The following is an 18794-nucleotide window of genomic DNA, read 5'->3' on the forward strand; positions in this document are numbered from 1 at the left end:
GGCCCTCTGCGAGCAGCGGAACAATTCGCCAATGTCATGGCTTACCGGGCTTTTGTCAGCCTTTGGTCGCTTGTTTTTGCGCCCCATGCTGTCAGGCGTATAGTAGTGGAGTTTAATTTACTTATTTCTTTCGATTTTTGCAGGTTTTAGGGCAATAGTTTGCAGAGCACGGGAGAAGTGCGACTGCTCTGGTTCGCTGCTTGGCTCCGCCCCCCGATTTTTTGTATTATTATTTGATTGTTTATTAAAAAAAATGTAATATGGGGTCTGGCTTTTATGCACATGCCAGCCGCCACATAATTAACCCTCACACCACCAAGGATTTAATAATTTGCTCACTGACTGATAGCAACGCTAGCAGACAAACAGTTCAGACTTTTAAAAAAATCTTGTCAGGATTTAAAGGGACTCACCCAACACATAACCACTCCCACACACATACACAACCAATCACAAGCATCCCTACATGTGCCCTTGTACGCTTAGCTTTGCTAGCTCCCCAGGGCCTCATACACTGCCAACTCTATATATATATATATATATATATATTTACACAAATATACCTACGCATTAAAACACAGAGGGACACACACATAAACACACTGTCGTATACACACACATAAATACAAACAGAGACACACAAACACTGACACGTGCCCTCACCTTGACACATGCGTACACTGACAAACAGATCCACACAGACATGTACATACCTTGACACAGATACATACACAATCAGACATACACACACACGTAATCATTTTTATATTTGCAGCCACCCTCCTGTTATCATACATATAATCCAGGAGCGTGGCTTGCTTTGGAAATAACAAAATTAGCCAGAAACGTGGAAAGCGCTAAAAACATAACATGTAAAACAAACTTGTTAGTAAATATATACCAATAGAGCTGCAGTCACTCCTAAAATAGTGAAACAAAATACTAGGCCCACAAATAATGCACTGAAAATAATTCTAATCCAAATAAACAATTTATGCCAAAAAAGAAATCTGTGTAAAAAAATCAGCAAGAGAAAATATAGTGCAGGCCAGTGGCTTAACTACTTAACTACCACGGTTGCAACTGAGACCGAGCCTCTCACTCCAGGGGGCCTGGCTGCAACCGTGGGCCGCCATTACTTGGAGTGAGAGGCCCGGTCTCAGTTGCAACCATGGTAATTAAGCCACTGGCCTGCACTATATTTTATCTTATTGTTTTTTTTTACACAGATTTTGTTTTGGCATAAATTGTTTATTTGGATTAGAATTATTTTCAGTGCATTATTTTTGGGCCTAGTATTTTGCACAGACTGCGCTCCCCGCCAGTCACAACAAGTAGCGTGGTCAAGCAGTCCTCTACCAAGTCTGACAGGAAGTGCTCACTGAGAGAATGGGGACATGCAGCCAGCTCTGCCACGCTACAGCAGCGCAGGTACAGAGGGGAATGGGGTAGAGACACATGGAGGGAACTTGGGGGGGATTGACGTATGGAGGACAAAGGGAAAGTGAATTGACACATAAAGGGACGGAGGGATTGAGACATGGAGGGACGGGGGGGGGGGGTGACACACTGAGGGACAGAGAAGATTGACACAGTGGGACTATGGGAGTATTGACACATGGAGGGACAAGACGAGGAATTGAGACACATGGAAGAAACTTGGTGATGGAGGGAGGTGAATTTACATATTTAGAGGGGTATTGACACATGGAGGGACTGGGGGATATTGACACATGGAGGTACAAGAGGGGGAATTGAGACACATGGAAGGGACAGGAGGGGATTGAGACACAATTGCGACACATGGAGGGACTAGGGGAGAATTGACACATGGAAGGTACTGGGGGGTTTTGACACACGGAAGGGACTGTGGGGAAAATTGATACATGGAAGGGGCGGAGGGAATTGAGACACATGGGACGGGGTGGGGTTGAGACACATGGAGGGACTGGGGGTAATTGAGACACATGGGGAGACTTGGGTGGGGTTCAGACACATGGAGGGACAGAGGGAATTTTGGCACATGGGAGGGACTGGGTGTGAAATTAACATCTGGAAGGGACTAGGGAGATTGAGACACATAGAAGGGCTGGGTGGGAATAAGACCCATGGGAGGGGCCGGGTAATTAGATGTTTAGGTGGCAATGAAATCCTTCTTCAGCATCCATTGTATATGAAACACAACCAGGCCACAATGGCACAGTATTAAAAATAGCTTTTATTGACACAAGATAAAATCTGCTTACTTTGAGTAAAAGTGGGTTTGCCAAGCAAAAATCCCACAAAAGCACTTATAACGGCTATCACCCTAGAGGAAATATGCTCAATCGGACGGAAATAGAAGTTACGAAATGTAGCGTCATTAGACCAGTCTGCAGCTTTCATAATGTCCTCCTGTCTGCAGCCCACTACAGAAGCATTGGAAGCCATGGCACCCCTGACGGAGTGTGCCGAAAACGGATGTATCCACTCCGGCCATTGCCATTACGTCACGTATCTGTGTATATTTAGTGCAGGGAGCTCTGTATAAAGGTGTCCATGTATAGTGCAGAGAGCTCTGAATGAGAGAGCACTGTATGTATAGTTCAGGGAGCTCTGAATGAGAGAGCACTGTATGTATTAAAGGAGTGGGTTGGCCCATGAGGTTATCAAGTGTAACCGGACAGAGAGGGGGTAACCCTCAAGGTATAGAGTACAAAAGGAGAGAAACTGTCCTTAAGGTGAAACCTGATAGAGGGATATTGGTATCAGAAAAGATCTTCCTAATTTATGTTAGGAACTAAAAGTTCTTAAAGTCACTAACCCCAAAGGTTTAGTGTACCGTAGCGATAGACGTTACCCCTATGACGAGCCCCTATACAGGGCGAACAGCGCGTCGGGTTTTTCCGACACTATTCTACACCAGCACTAGAAACGCTGTACACCTAACTGCTCCTAAGATAAACTCCAACAAATTCTATTTGTTCTGGATACCGACCAAGGCACTGGGGCACATAGGTCAGTGAGAAACAGTGCAGAACAATTGATTGACCGACCGATGGTCTCTATTCATTATTACTTTCAATTACCTAATTACCTTGCTACTTCTACCACGGCTACACTCTATTTATTGGTAAATCACCTTTACTCTTGCTTTACTATTACCTCGAAGGCATCTTTCTTTTCTTTGAAATCTCTAGGATTAGTTAAAATAGGGAATCTGACGAAAATAATTGGGCCATCCGTGGAGCTGGTAACGTTATGTGACTAACATTAGTATCTGCAATAGCAGGCACCAACTGGAGAAGCAACCTAGCAGTAACACTGCACACCCATCAGACTAAATATCTGTTCACTTGCCAGCATATACCCTATGACTTATCTTACAAAATGTCCTAAGAAGTATCAATTTTTAGGAGTTGTACTTCCAAGTATGGTATACCATTCTGCACACTAACCACTCTCGACATTTACCCCGCTATCTGCCCCATTACGGGAGAATACCCTGGAGCAAATAAGCGGCTATCTAAATATACAGATCTCTCCGAACTAAGACACAGGTATACCTCTTTCACAATCTAGCTGGATGTCATTTACGTCTCCTAACCGGTGCTCAGTCACGGGAAAACGGTAAACCACTTCCAGTATTATATGTATAGACAATCAAGTACACCAAGCGGTTTAACCCTTACCATACCTATTACTGCGGCAGCCGATTTTTCCTTATACACTGATCACCTCTTAGGAAGCATTTGCCTCAGAAACTCGGAGCCCATCCGAGCTGACAATTACCTCCAGGTCAGACGACCCCATCTCTAGAGACACTAGAAATTAAACATTACCTCGAATAGCTTATAACGGTACAGAATTACAAAGCTAAAACTTTAATAAAAATTATTTGAAAAGAATTACAAAGCTAACCCCCAGAGGATACTGGGAAATAGGGTAGCCACATATTTGCTCTTTGGGAAGGCTTTTGATAAACTGGCTTACCCGGAACATTTGTGGATACATATACTTGGTTACTAGTGCATTACGCCACACATGGTTATTTGACACGTGTATCCATTTGAATTGAAGTACAATAAGTTATTCCATACTTAGACTTTTACTAAAGGAATAACGATATCTGTGCACACAGAGTTGGACTACCAAACAACCTGTGCCTACACTTTATGTTGTGTCTTTCCCTCTATGTTTATCCCCCTACCTACACGCCCCGATTTTTCTTGTGCAAGTAAGTCTGGATGCTAGCCAAGAGCTAGCCAACACATACTGTGACTTAAAATTGGCGACAGTTTACGTTGGGAACGTCTATTTACCCTATTAAAGCATTATTTTTTAACGTCTATCGCTACGGTACACTAAACCTTTGGGGTTAGTGACTTTAAGAACTTTTAGTTCCTAACATAAATTAGGAAGATCTTTTCTGATACCAATATCCCTCTATCAGGTTTCACCTTAAGGACAGTTTTTCTCCTTTTGAGCACTGTATGTATAGTTCAGGGAGCTCTGTATGTATAGTGCAGGGAGCTCTGTATGTATAGTGCAGGGAGCTCTGTATGAGGGAGCTCTGTATGTATAGTGCAGGGAGCTCTGCATGAGGGAGCCCATATATAGTGCAGGGAGCTCTGTATGATGGAGCTCTGTATGTATAGTGCAGGGAGCTCTGCATGAGGGAGCCCATATATAGTGCAGGGAGCTCTGTATGTATAGTGCAGGGAGCTCTGTATGTATAGTGCAGGGAGCTCGGTAGCCAGGCAGTAAAGCTGGGCTAGTGTTGAAGAGGCAGAGTAATAAATGTGAATACAAGTAGGCTCCAGTTGTATTAAAATAAAATAAGAAGAGCTAAAAGAAAGTGAGTTTGGAGGATGTGAATGAGAATCCGTGAATAAGAAGATGGAGTGAATGTGAGAGAATGTATGCAAAGGAAATGTATTGTATGAAGAAGTCCATGTGTAGCGCAGGGAGCTCCCATGTACAGTGCAGGGAGCTCTGTGAGGGAGCCCATGTATAGAGCAGGGAGCTCTGTGAGGGAGCCCATGTGTGGCGAAACCAACTTCGCCACTGTGAACTGGAGAAGCCTGGTTGCTAGCCTCCTGCCCTGCGACTATGGCCCCTGGACATATTGTACTGTAAAAACTATATTTGGGCATGTAATAATTTATATTACTGCTACTGGGCCTTTAAGAGCCATCCGTGGACCTATTGGGACTTTTGGGATACTGTACTTTTAAGACTGTGGAGCGTATTACAGTAATCCTGCCTTTAATCCTTTAATGTCATGTATGTATTTATGTGTGCAGTTAACCTGGGTTATATATATGCAGCATTCATTTGATTGTTCGGTAGAATCACTCCATTCATTGTATTGAGGAAACTACCGAACAACCAGACCACCCAGGACTAAGTGTGCCTCCAATTACCGTTTGCAACAATGTTGCAAACGGGTAATTGGCAATCAGTGTAGTGTGGTCTTTGTCCTCTGGGTGGCCGCCATTCGGGAAACGAACACGTGGCGGCGGCCATCTTAAACTACCGAACAGCGGTGTTTTGCCGTCGAGCGTCTGGAACTGAAAACGGACACTCGACTAGGCAAACACCGCTGAGACCTCCAGACTTCCAGGATTTCGTGGGGAAACTACCGAACGGCCCGCCGTTCGGTAGAAAGAAACGCACGAACTAGGGGATTCCTGCGAATTCCCCTTAGGCTCCATAACCCAGGCAATTCGTCTGTTTCGTTCCCTTTTCTGTGACCGACCGCAGGGCCAAAATGCATGGAACTGTTTTCGGATACTTTACCCATGCGGTCGGTCAAAACTTTGCCTGCCCATAACTCCCGAACGCTTTATCCGAATGGGCTGATTTTAACATATGTTGTTCCTCCAGACTAGGGCTATCTGGAGATATTGGATTTGTTGATGTACCCCAAGTATTTAGGGTACATCCAAAACTTGGGTAAAACTATGTCCTTGTTAATTGTGTTAACAGATATGTTGGAGGGAGGAGATGTGTGGGTTGTACCTTAAACTGGATTGGTGTACTGTAAACCCCTCCCTTGCATGGGAGAATCTCATATAAGCCTGTGTGTGAATAAATCAGTGTTGTTGCTGTTTAACCCTGAAGCTGGAGTGTGTCTCTTTCTTGGGGAGATGGGGACTGTATGCCGACTGCCAGGAGTGTAAGCTGTTCGTATTGCTTTTCCTGTTCGGCTGCTCCCAGGGTTCGTGTGTCTGCTGTTCGAGAGTTGGTGAATTCGTGCAGTTTGGGAGTTCGGGAAGTTGGTGATTATAGTAGCTGCTGGTCTATCTAAAGGGGATTATCGCCTAAACGGATTTTTCCCCTTTTATGCTGAAACGGTCCGCAACACCATGTATAGAGCAGGGAGCTCTGTGAGGGAGCCCATGTATAGTGCAGGGAGCTCTGTGTGTATAGTGCAAGGAACTATGTGTGGGGAATTAATGTATACTTTAGAGAGCTCAGTATGAGGGAGCCCATGTATAGTGCAGTTGGCTCTGTATGTATAGTGCAGGAAGCTCAGCTCTGCATGAGCTCATGTATGGCTCTGTATGTTGAAGCCTATGCATAGTGCAGGCATGGAGCTCTGTGTGAAGGAGCCCATGTATAGTTCAGGGAGCTCTGTGTGAGGGAGCTTTGTATGTATAGTGTAGAGAGCTCTGGATTAGGGAGGCTTTATGTATATTGCAGGGAGCTCTGTATGTATAGTACAGGGAGCTCTGTATGATGGAGCTCTTTATGTATAGTTCAGGGAGCTCTATATGATGGAGCTCTGTGTGTATAGTGCAGGGAGCTCTGTATATATAGTTCAGGGAGCTCTGTAGATGGAGCTCTGTATGTATAGTGCAGTGAGCTCTGTAGATGGAGCTCTGTATGTATAGTGTAGGGAGCTCTGTATGTATAGCTCAGGGAGCTCTGTATGATGGAGCTCTGTATGTATAGCTCAGGGAGCTCTGTATGATGGAGCTCTATATGTATAGTGCAGGGAGCTCTGTAGATGGAGCTATGTATGTATAGTGTAGGGAGCTCTGTATGTATAGTGCAGGGAGCTCTGTATGATTGAGCTCTGTATATATAGTGTAGGGAGCTCTGTATGTATAGTGCAGGGAGCTCTGTATGATGGAGCTCTGTATGTATAGTGCAGGGAGCTCGGTAGCCAGGCAGTAAAGCTGGGCTAGTGTTGAAGAGGCAGAGTAATAAATGTGAATAAAAGCAGGCTCGAGTTGTGTTAAAATAAAATAAGAAGAGCTAAAAGAAAGTGAGTTTGGAGGATGTGAATGAGAATCCGTGAATAAGAAGATGGAGTGAATGTGAGAGAATGAGCTCCATTTGAGAAGCACATTGATTGCTAAAAAGAAGCTCCAATGTGAAGCTCTGTGTGAGCAGTGAGTGGAAGCAGAAGCCGGTGCTGAAGGAGCCTGGGAGAAGGATAAGAGGAGCTTTGTCGAGTTGCACTTCCGGCCTACGGCTGTAGCTCCGTGAAGCTGTCCGATCCCACGATCTCGGAAGTGCAGCAAGGAGGAGCACGGACAGGTCTTGGATGGGAGACGGCTGCGAGTAGGTTACGGTTACAATGGCTGCGAGAAGGTTACGGATAGAGCAACCCACCAAGACCAACCGGGTGTTGTAGGCTTATTTTTGCTTTTTCGTTTTCTCTCCCACCACAAGAGGGCGATCAACTCAATGCAATCTTCCATTCACTCTTTTCTGAGGGTTATTCATTTATTTATTTTTTGTCCTTAAAGGCAAACACACTCATTATTATTCTCTCAAATCAAAATGCAAAGTCAATCTCATGTTTAAAGGGCTACTACAACTCATTTACTCACTAATCGCTTTTTAAACATTTCTGACTTATGCAATACGTCTCTTTAGATCCCTCATCTTTTTCTCATGAAAAATTTATAAAAAAGTGTAAAGCTTAAAATACCTCCATTTTAGGAACATTGACATCATACTGACCCCTAAAAGGATTTTTTTTAATTAGTTGATTGTTTATTAAAAAAAATGTAATATGGGGTCTGGCTTTTATGCACATGCCAGCCGCCACATAATTAACCCTCACACCACCAAGGATTTAATAATTTGCTCACTGACTGATAGCAACGCTAGCAGACAAACAGTTCAGACTTTTAAAAAAATCTTGTCAGGATTTAAAGGGACTCACCCAACACATAACCACTCCCACACACATACACAACCAATCACAAGCATCCCTACATGTGCCCTTGTACGCTTAGCTTTGCTAGCTCCCCAGGGCCTCATACACTGCCAACTCTCTCTCTCTCTCTATATATATATATATTTACACAAATATACCTACGCATTAAAACACAGAGGGACACACACATAAACACACTGCCGTATACACACACATAAATACAAACAGAGACACACAAACACTGACACGTGCCCACACCTTGACACATGCGTACACTGACAAACAGATCCACACAGACATGTACATACCTTGACACAGATACATACACAATCAGACATACACACACACGTGATCATTTTTATATTTGCAGCCACCCTCCTGTTATCATACATATAATCCAGGAGCGTGGCTTGCTTTGGAAATAACAAAATTAGCCAGAAACGTGGAAAGCGCTAAAAACATAACATGTAAAACAAACTTGTTAGTAAATATATACCAATAGAGCTGCAGTCACTCCTAAAATAGTGAAACAAAATACTAGGCCCACAAATAATGCACTGAAAATAATTCTAATCCAAATAAACAATTTATGCCAAAAAAGAAATCTGTGTAAAAAAAATCAGCAAGAGAAAATATAGTGCAGGCCAGTGGCTTAACTACTTAACTACCACGGTTGCAACTGAGACCGAGCCTCTCACTCCAGGGGGCCTGGCTGCAACCGTGGGCCGCCATTACTTGGAGTGAGAGGCCCGGTCTCAGTTGCAACCATGGTAATTAAGCCTCTGGCCTGCACTATATTTTATCTTATTGATTTTTTTTACACAGATTTTGTTTTGGCATAAATTGTTTATTTGGATTAGAATTATTTTCAGTGCATTATTTTTGGGCCTAGTATTTTGCACAGACTGCGCTCCCCGCCAGTCACAACAAGTAGCGTGGTCAAGCAGTCCTCTACCAAGTCTGACAGGAAGTGCTCACTGAGAGAATGGGGACATGCAGCCAGCTCTGCCACGCTACAGCAGCGCAGGTACAGAGGGGAATGGGGTAGAGACACATGGAGGGAACTTGGGGGGGATTGACGTATGGAGGACAAAGGGAAAGTGAATTGACACATAAAGGGACGGAGGGATTGAGACATGGAGGGACGGGGGGGGGGGTGACACACTGAGGGACAGAGAAGATTGACACAGTGGGACTATGGGAGTATTGACACATGGAGGGACAAGACGAGGAATTGAGACACATGGAAGAAACTTGGTGATGGAGGGAGGTGAATTTACATATTTAGAGGGGTATTGACACATGGAGGGACTGGGGGATATTGACACATGGAGGTACAAGAGGGGGAATTGAGACACATGGAAGGGACAGGAGGGGATTGAGACACAATTGCGACACATGGAGGGACTAGGGGTAATTGAGACACATGGGGAGACTTGGGTGGGGTTCAGACACATGGAGGGACAGAGGGAATTTTGGCACATGGGAGGGACTGGGTGTGAAATTAACATCTGGAAGGGACTAGGGAGAGTGAGACACATAGAAGGGCTGGGTGGGAATAAGACCCATGGGAGGGGCCGGGTAATTAGATGTTTAGGTGGCAATGAAATCCTTCTTCAGCATCCATTGTATATGAAACACAACCAGGCCACAATGGCACAGTATTAAAAATAGCTTTTATTGACACAAGATAAAATCTGCTTACTTTGAGTAAAAGTGGGTTTGCCAAGCAAAAATCCCACAAAAGCACTTATAACGGCTATCACCCTAGAGGAAATATGCTCAATCGGACGGAAATAGAAGTTACGAAATGTAGCGTCATTAGACCAGTCTGCAGCTTTCATAATGTCCTCCAGTCTGCAGCCCACTACAGAAGCATTGGAAGCCATGGCACCCCTGACGGAGTGTGCCGAAAACGGATGTATCCACTCCGGCCATTGCCATTACGTCACGTATCTGTGTATATATAGTGCAGGGAGCTCTGTATAAAGGTGTCCATGTATAGTGCAGAGAGCTCTGAATGAGAGAGCACTGTATGTATAGTTCAGGGAGCTCTGAATGAGAGAGCACTGTATGTATTAAAGGAGTGGGTTGGCCCATGAGGTTATCAAGTGTAACCGGACAGAGAGGGGGTAACCCTCAAGGTATAGAGTACAAAAGGAGAGAAACTGTCCTTAAGGTGAAACCTGATAGAGGGATATTGGTATCAGAAAAGATCTTCCTAATTTATGTTAGGAACTAAAAGTTCTTAAAGTCACTAACCCCAAAGGTTTAGTGTACCGTAGCGATAGACGTTACCCCTATGACGAGCCCCTATACAGGGCGAACAGCGCGTCGGGTTTTTCCGACACTATTCTACACCAGCACTAGAAACGCTGTACACCTAACTGCTCCTAAGATAAACTCCAACAAATTCTATTTGTTCTGGATACCGACCAAGGCACTGGGGCACATAGGTCAGTGAGAAACAGTGCAGAACAATTGATTGACCGACCGATGGTCTCTATTCATTATTACTTTCAATTACCTAATTACCTTGCTACTTCTACCACGGCTACACTCTATTTATTGGTAAATCACCTTTACTCTTGCTTTACTATTACCTCGAAGGCATCTTTCTTTTCTTTGAAATCTCTAGGATTAGTTAAAATAGGGAATCTGACGAAAATAATTGGGCCATCCGTGGAGCTGGTAACGTTATGTGACTAACATTAGTATCTGCAATAGCAGGCACCAACTGGAGAAGCAACCTAGCAGTAACACTGCACACCCATCAGACTAAATATCTGTTCACTTGCCAGCATATACCCTATGACTTATCTTACAAAATGTCCTAAGAAGTATCAATTTTTAGGAGTTGTACTTCCAAGTATGGTATACCATTCTGCACACTAACCACTCTCGACATTTACCCCGCTATCTGCCCCATTACGGGAGAATACCCTGGAGCAAATAAGCGGCTATCTAAATATACAGATCTCTCCGAACTAAGACACAGGTATACCTCTTTCACAATCTAGCTGGATGTCATTTACGTCTCCTAACCGGTGCTCAGTCACGGGAAAACGGTAAACCACTTCCAGTATTATATGTATAGACAATCAAGTACACCAAGCGGTTTAACCCTTACCATACCTATTACTGCGGCAGCCGATTTTTCCTTATACACTGATCACCTCTTAGGAAGCATTTGCCTCAGAAACTCGGAGCCCATCCAAGCTGACAATTACCTCCAGGTCAGACGACCCCATCTCTAGAGACACTAGAAATTAAACATTACCTCGAATAGCTTATAACGGTACAGAATTACAAAGCTAAAACTTTAATAAAAATTATTTGAAAAGAATTACAAAGCTAACCCCCAGAGGATACTGGGAAATAGGGTAGCCACATATTTGCTCTTTGGGAAGGCTTTTGATAAACTGGCTTACCCGGAACATTTGTGGATACATATACTTGGTTACTAGTGCATTACGCCACACATGGTTATTTGACACGTGTATCCATTTGAATTGAAGTACAATAAGTTATTCCATACTTAGACTTTTACTAAAGGAATAACGATATCTGTGCACACAGAGTTGGACTACCAAACAACCTGTGCCTACACTTTATGTTGTGTCTTTCCCTCTATGTTTATCCCCCTACCTACACGCCCCGATTTTTCTTGTGCAAGTAAGTCTGGATGCTAGCCAAGAGCTAGCCAACACATACTGTGACTTAAAATTGGCGACAGTTTACGTTGGGAACGTCTATTTACCCTATTAAAGCATTATTTTTTAACGTCTATCGCTACGGTACACTAAACCTTTGGGGTTAGTGACTTTAAGAACTTTTAGTTCCTAACATAAATTAGGAAGATCTTTTCTGATACCAATATCCCTCTATCAGGTTTCACCTTAAGGACAGTTTTTCTCCTTTTGAGCACTGTATGTATAGTTCAGGGAGCTCTGTATGTATAGTGCAGGGAGCTCTGTATGTATAGTGCAGGGAGCTCTGTATGAGGGAGCTCTGTATGTATAGTGCAGGGAGCTCTGCATGAGGGAGCCCATATATAGTGCAGGGAGCTCTGTATGATGGAGCTCTGTATGTATAGTGCAGGGAGCTCTGCATGAGGGAGCCCATATATAGTGCAGGGAGCTCTGTATGTATAGTGCAGGGAGCTCTGTATGTATAGTGCAGGGAGCTCGGTAGCCAGGCAGTAAAGCTGGGCTAGTGTTGAAGAGGCAGAGTAATAAATGTGAATACAAGTAGGCTCCAGTTGTATTAAAATAAAATAAGAAGAGCTAAAAGAAAGTGAGTTTGGAGGATGTGAATGAGAATCCGTGAATAAGAAGATGGAGTGAATGTGAGAGAATGTATGCAAAGGAAATGTATTGTATGAAGAAGTCCATGTGTAGCGCAGGGAGCTCCCATGTGGCAGTGCAGGGAGCTCTGTGAGGGAGCCCATGTATAGAGCAGGGAGCTCTGTGAGGGAGCCCATGTATAGAGCAGGGAGCTCTGTGAGGGAGCCCATGTATAGTGCAGGGAGCTCTGTATGAGGGAGCCCATATATAGTGCCGGGAGCTCTGTGTGTATAGTGCAAGGAACTATGTGTGGGGAAGTCATGTATACTTTAGAGAGCTCAGTATGAGGGAGCCCATGTATAGTGCAGTTGGCTCTGTATGTATAGTGCATGAAGCTCAGCTCTGCATGAGCTCATGTATGGCTCTGTATGTTGAAGCCTATGCATAGTGCAGGTATGGAGCTCTGTGTGAAGGAGCCCATGTATAGTTCAGGGAGTTCTGTGTGAGGGAGCTTTGTATGTATAGTGTAGGGAGCTCTGGATTAGGGAGGCTTTATGTATATTGCAGGGAGCTCTGTATGTATTGTGCAGAAGGCTATGTATTAGGGAGCCCATGTATAGTGCAGAGAGCTCTGTATGAGAGAGCTCTGTATGTATAGTTCAGTGAGCTCTGTATGTATAGTGCAGGGAGCTCTGTATGTATAGTACAGGGAGCTCTGTATGTTGGAGCTCTGTGTGTATAGTGCAGGGAGCTCTGTATGTATAGTGCAGGGAGCTCTGTATGATGGAGCTCTGTATGTATAGTGCAGGGAGCTCTGTATGTATAGTGCAGGGAGCTCTGTGTGATGGAGCTCTGTATGTATAGTGCAGGGAGCTCTGTATGATGGAGCTCTGTATATATAGTTCAGGGAGCTCTGTATGTTGGAGCTCTGTATGTATAGTACAGGGAGCTCTGTATGATGGAGCTCTGTATGTATAGTGTAGGGAGCTCTGTATGTATAGTTCAGGGAGCTCTGTATTATGGAGCTCTGTATGTATAGTGCAGGGAGCTCGGTAGGCATAGTGCAGGGAGCTCTGTATGATGGAGCTCTGTATGTATAGTGCAGGGAGCTCTGTATGATGGAGCTCTGTATGTACAGTGCAGGGAGCTCTGTATGATGGAGCTCTGTATGTATAGTGTTGGGAGCTCTGTATGATGGAGCTCTGTATATATAGTTCAGGGAGCTCTGTATGTATAGTTCAGGGAGCTCTGTATGATGGAGCTCTGTATGTATAGTTCAGGGAGCTCTATATGATGGAGCTCTGTGTGTATAGTGCAGGGAGCTCTGTATATATAGTTCAGGGAGCTCTGTAGATGGAGCTCTGTATTTATAGTGCAGTGAGCTCTGTAGATGGAGCTCTGTATGTATAGTTCAGGAAGCTCTGTATGATGGAGCTCTGTATGTATAGTGCAGGGAGCTCTGTATGATGGAGCTCTATATGTATAGTGCAGGGAGCTCTGTAGATGGAGCTATGCATGTATAGTGTAGGGAGCTCTGTATGTATAGTGCAGGGAGCTCTGTATGATGGAGCTCTGTATATATAGTGTAGGGAGCTCTGTAGCCAGGCAGTAAAGCTGGGCTAGTGTTGAAGAGGCAGAGTAATAAATGTGAATAAAAGCAGGCTCGAGTTGTGTTAAAATAAAATAAGAAGAGCTAAAAGAAAGTGAGTTTGGAGGATGTGAATGAGAATCCGTGAATAAGAAGATGGAGTGAATGTGAGAGAATGAGCTCCATTTGAGAAGCACATTGATTGCTTGAAAGAAGCTCCAATGTGAAGCTCTGTGTGAGCAGTGAGTGGAAGCAGAAGCCAGTGCTGAGGGAGCCTGGGAGCAGGATAAGAGGAGCTTTGTCGAGCTGCACTTCCGGCCTACGGCTGTAGCTCCGTGAATCTGCCCGATCCCACGATCTCGGAAGCGTTGCAAGGAGGAGCCTGGACAGGTCTTGGATGGGAGACGGCTGCGAGAAGGTTACGGATAGAGCAACCAACCAAGACCAACCGGGTGTTGTAGGCTTATTTTTGCTTTTTCGTTTTCTCTCCCACCACAAGAGGGCGATCAACTCAATGCAATCTTCCATTCACTCTTTTCTGAGGGTTATTCATTTATTTATTTTTTGTCCTTAAAGGCAAACACACTCATTATTATTCTCTCAAATCAAAATGCAAAGTCAATCTCATGTTTAAAGGGCTACTACAACTCATTTACTCACTAATCGCTTTTTAAACATTTCTGACTTACGCAATACGTCTCTTTAGATCCCTCATCTTTTTCTTATGAAAAATTTATAAAAAAGTGTAAAGCTTAAAATACCTCCATTTTAGGAACATTGACATCATACTGACCCCTAAAAGGATTTTTTGTATTATTATTTGATTGTTTATTAAAAAAAAATGTAATATGGGGTCTGGCTTTTATGCACATGCCAGCCGCCACATAATTAACCCTCACACCACCAAGGATTTAATAATTTGCTCACTGACTGATAGCAACGCTAGCAGACAAACAGTTCAGACTTTTAAAAAAATCTTGTCAGGATTTAAAGGGACTCACCCAACACATAACCACTCCCACACACATACACAACCAATCACAAGCATCCCTACATGTGCCCTTGTACGCTTAGCTTTGCTAGCTCCCCAGGGCCTCATACACTGCCAACTCTATATATATATATATATATATATATATATATATTTACACAAATATACCTACGCATTAAAACACAGAGGGACACACACATAAACACACTGCCGTATACACACACATAAATACAAACAGAGACACACAAACACTGACACGTGCCCACACCTTGACACATGCGTACACTGACAAACAGATCCACACAGACATGTACATACCTTGACACAGATACATACACAATCAGACATACACACACACGTGATCATTTTTATATTTGCAGCCACCCTCCTGTTATCATACATATAATCCAGGAGCGTGGCTTGCTTTGGAAATAACAAAATTAGCCAGAAACGTGGAAAGCGCTAAAAACATAACATGTAAAACAAACTTGTTAGTAAATATATACCAATAGAGCTGCAGTCACTCCTAAAATAGTGAAACAAAATACTAGGCCCACAAATAATGCACTGAAAATAATTCTAATCCAAATAAACAATTTATGCCAAAAAAGAAATCTGTGTAAAAAAATCAGCAAGAGAAAATATAGTGCAGGCCAGTGGCTTAACTACTTAACTACCACGGTTGCAACTGAGACCGAGCCTCTCACTCCAGGGGGCCTGGCTGCAACCGTGGGCCGCCATTACTTGGAGTGAGAGACCCGGTCTCAGTTGCAACCATGGTAATTAAGCCACTGGCCTGCACTATATTTTATCTTATTGATTTTTTTTACACAGATTTTGTTTTGGCATAAATTGTTTATTTGGATTAGAATTATTTTCAGTGCATTATTTTTGGGCCTAGTATTTTGCACAGACTGCGCTCCCCGCCAGTCACAACAAGTAGCGTGGTCAAGCAGTCCTCTACCAAGTCTGACAGGAAGTGTTCACTGAGAGAATGGGGACATGCAGCCAGCTCTGCCACGCTACAGCAGCGCAGGTACAGAGGGGAATGGGGTAGAGACACATGGAGGGAACTTGGGGGGGATTGACGTATGGAGGACAAAGGGAAAGTGAATTGACACATATAGGGACGGAGGGATTGAGACATGGAGGGACGGGGGGGGGGGGGTGACACACTGAGGGACAGAGAAGATTGACACAGTGGGACTATGGGAGTATTGACACATGGAGGGACAAGACGAGGAATTGAGACACATGGAAGAAACTTGGTGATGGAGGGAGGTGAATTTACATATTTAGAGGGGTATTGACACATGGAGGGACTGGGGGATATTGACACATGGAGGTACAAGAGGGGGAATTGAGACACATGGAAGGGACAGGAGGGGATTGAGACACAATTGCGACACATGGAGGGACTAGGGGAGAATTGACACATGGAAGGTACTGGGGGGTTTTGACACACGGAAGGGACTGTGGGGAAAATTGATACATGGAAGGGGCGGAGGGAATTGAGACACATGGGACGGGGTGGGGTTGAGACACATGGAGGGACTGGGGGTAATTGAGACACATGGGGAGACTTGGGTGGGGTTCAGACACATGGAGGGACAGAGGGAATTTTGGCACATGGGAGGGACTGGGTGTGAAATTAACATCTGGAAGGGACTAGGGAGAGTGAGACACATAGAAGGGCTGGGTGGGAATAAGACCCATGGGAGGGGCCGGGTAATTAGATGTTTAGGTGGCAATGAAATCCTTCTTCAGCATCCATTGTATATGAAACACAACCAGGCCACAATGGCACAGTATTAACCCCTTAAGGACCAAACTTCTGAAATAAAAGGGAATCATGACATGTCACACACGTCATGTGTCCTTAAGGGGTTAAAAATAGCTTTTATTGACACAAGATAAAATCTGCTTACTTTGAGTAAAAGTGGGTTTGCCAAGCAAAAATCCCACAAAAGCACTTATAACGGCTATCACCCTAGAGGAAATATGCTCAATCGGACGGAAATAGAAGTTACGAAATGTAGCGTCATTAGACCAGTCTGCAGCTTTCATAATGTCCTCCAGTCTGCAGCCCACTACAGAAGCATTGGAAGCCATGGCACCCCTGACGGAGTGTGCCGAAAACGGATGTATCCACTCCGGCCATTGCCATTACGTCACGTATCTGTGTATATTTAGTGCAGGGAGCTCTGTATAAAGGTGTCCATGTATAGTGCAGAGAGCTCTGAATGAGAGAGCACTGTATGTATAGTTCAGGGAGCTCTGAATGAGAGAGCACTGTATGTATTAAAGGAGTGGGTTGGCCCATGAGGTTATCAAGTGTAACCGGACAGAGAGGGGGTAACCCTCAAGGTATAGAGTACAAAAGGAGATAAACTGTCCTTAAGGTGAAACCTGATAGAGGGATATTGGTATCAGAAAAGATCTTCCTAATTTATGTTAGGAACTAAAAGTTCTTAAAGTCACTAACCCCAAAGGTTTAGTGTACCGTAGCGATAGACGTTACCCCTATGACGAGCCCCTATACAGGGCGAACAGCGCGTCGGGTTTTTCCGACACTATTCTACACCAGCACTAGAAACGCTGTACACCTAACTGCTCCTAAGATAAACTCCAACAAATTCTATTTGTTCTGGATACCGACCAAGGCACTGGGGCACATAGGTCAGTGAGAAACAGTGCAGAACAATTGATTGACCGACCGATGGTCTCTATTCATTATTACTTTCAATTACCTAATTACCTTGCTACTTCTACCACGGCTACACTCTATTTATTGGTAAATCACCTTTACTCTTGCTTTACTATTACCTCGAAGGCATCTTTCTTTTCTTTGAAATCTCTAGGATTAGTTAAAATAGGGAATCTGACGAAAATAATTGGGCCATCCGTGGAGCTGGTAACGTTATGTGACTAACATTAGTATCTGCAATAGCAGGCACCAACTGGAGAAGCAACCTAGCAGTAACACTGCACACCCATCAGACTAAATATCTGTTCACTTGCCAGCATATACCCTATGACTTATCTTACAAAATGTCCTAAGAAGTATCAATTTTTAGGAGTTGTACTTCCAAGTATGGTATACCATTCTGCACACTAACCACTCTCGACATTTACCCCGCTATCTGCCCCATTACGGGAGAATACCCTGGAGCAAATAAGCGGCTATCTAAATATACAGATCTCTCCGAACTAAGACACAGGTATACCTCTTTCACAATCTAGCTGGATGTCATTTACGTCTCCTAACCGGTGCTCAGTCACGGGAAAACGGTAAACCACTTCCAGTATTATATGTATAGACAATCAAGTACACCAAGCGGTTTAACCCTTACCATACCTATTACTGCGGCAGCCGATTTTTCCTTATACACTGATCACCTCTTAGGAAGCATTTGCCTCAGAAACTCGGAGCCCATCCGAGCTGACAATTACCTCCAGGTCAGACGACCCCATCTCTAGAGACACTAGAAATTAAACATTACCTCGAATAGCTTATAACGGTACAGAATTACAAAGCTAAAACTTTAATAAAAATTATTTGAAAAGAATTACAAAGCTAACCCCCAGAGGATACTGGGAAATAGGGTAGCCACATATTTGCTCTTTGGGAAGGCTTTTGATAAACTGGCTTACCCGGAACATTTGTGGATACATATACTTGGTTACTAGTGCATTACGCCACACATGGTTATTTGACACGTGTATCCATTTGAATTGAAGTACAATAAGTTATTCCATACTTAGACTTTT

Source organism: Pelobates fuscus, chromosome 1 (genome assembly GCF_036172605.1).
Source record: "Pelobates fuscus isolate aPelFus1 chromosome 1, aPelFus1.pri, whole genome shotgun sequence".
NCBI classification, from domain to species: Eukaryota; Metazoa; Chordata; class Amphibia; order Anura; family Pelobatidae; genus Pelobates; species Pelobates fuscus.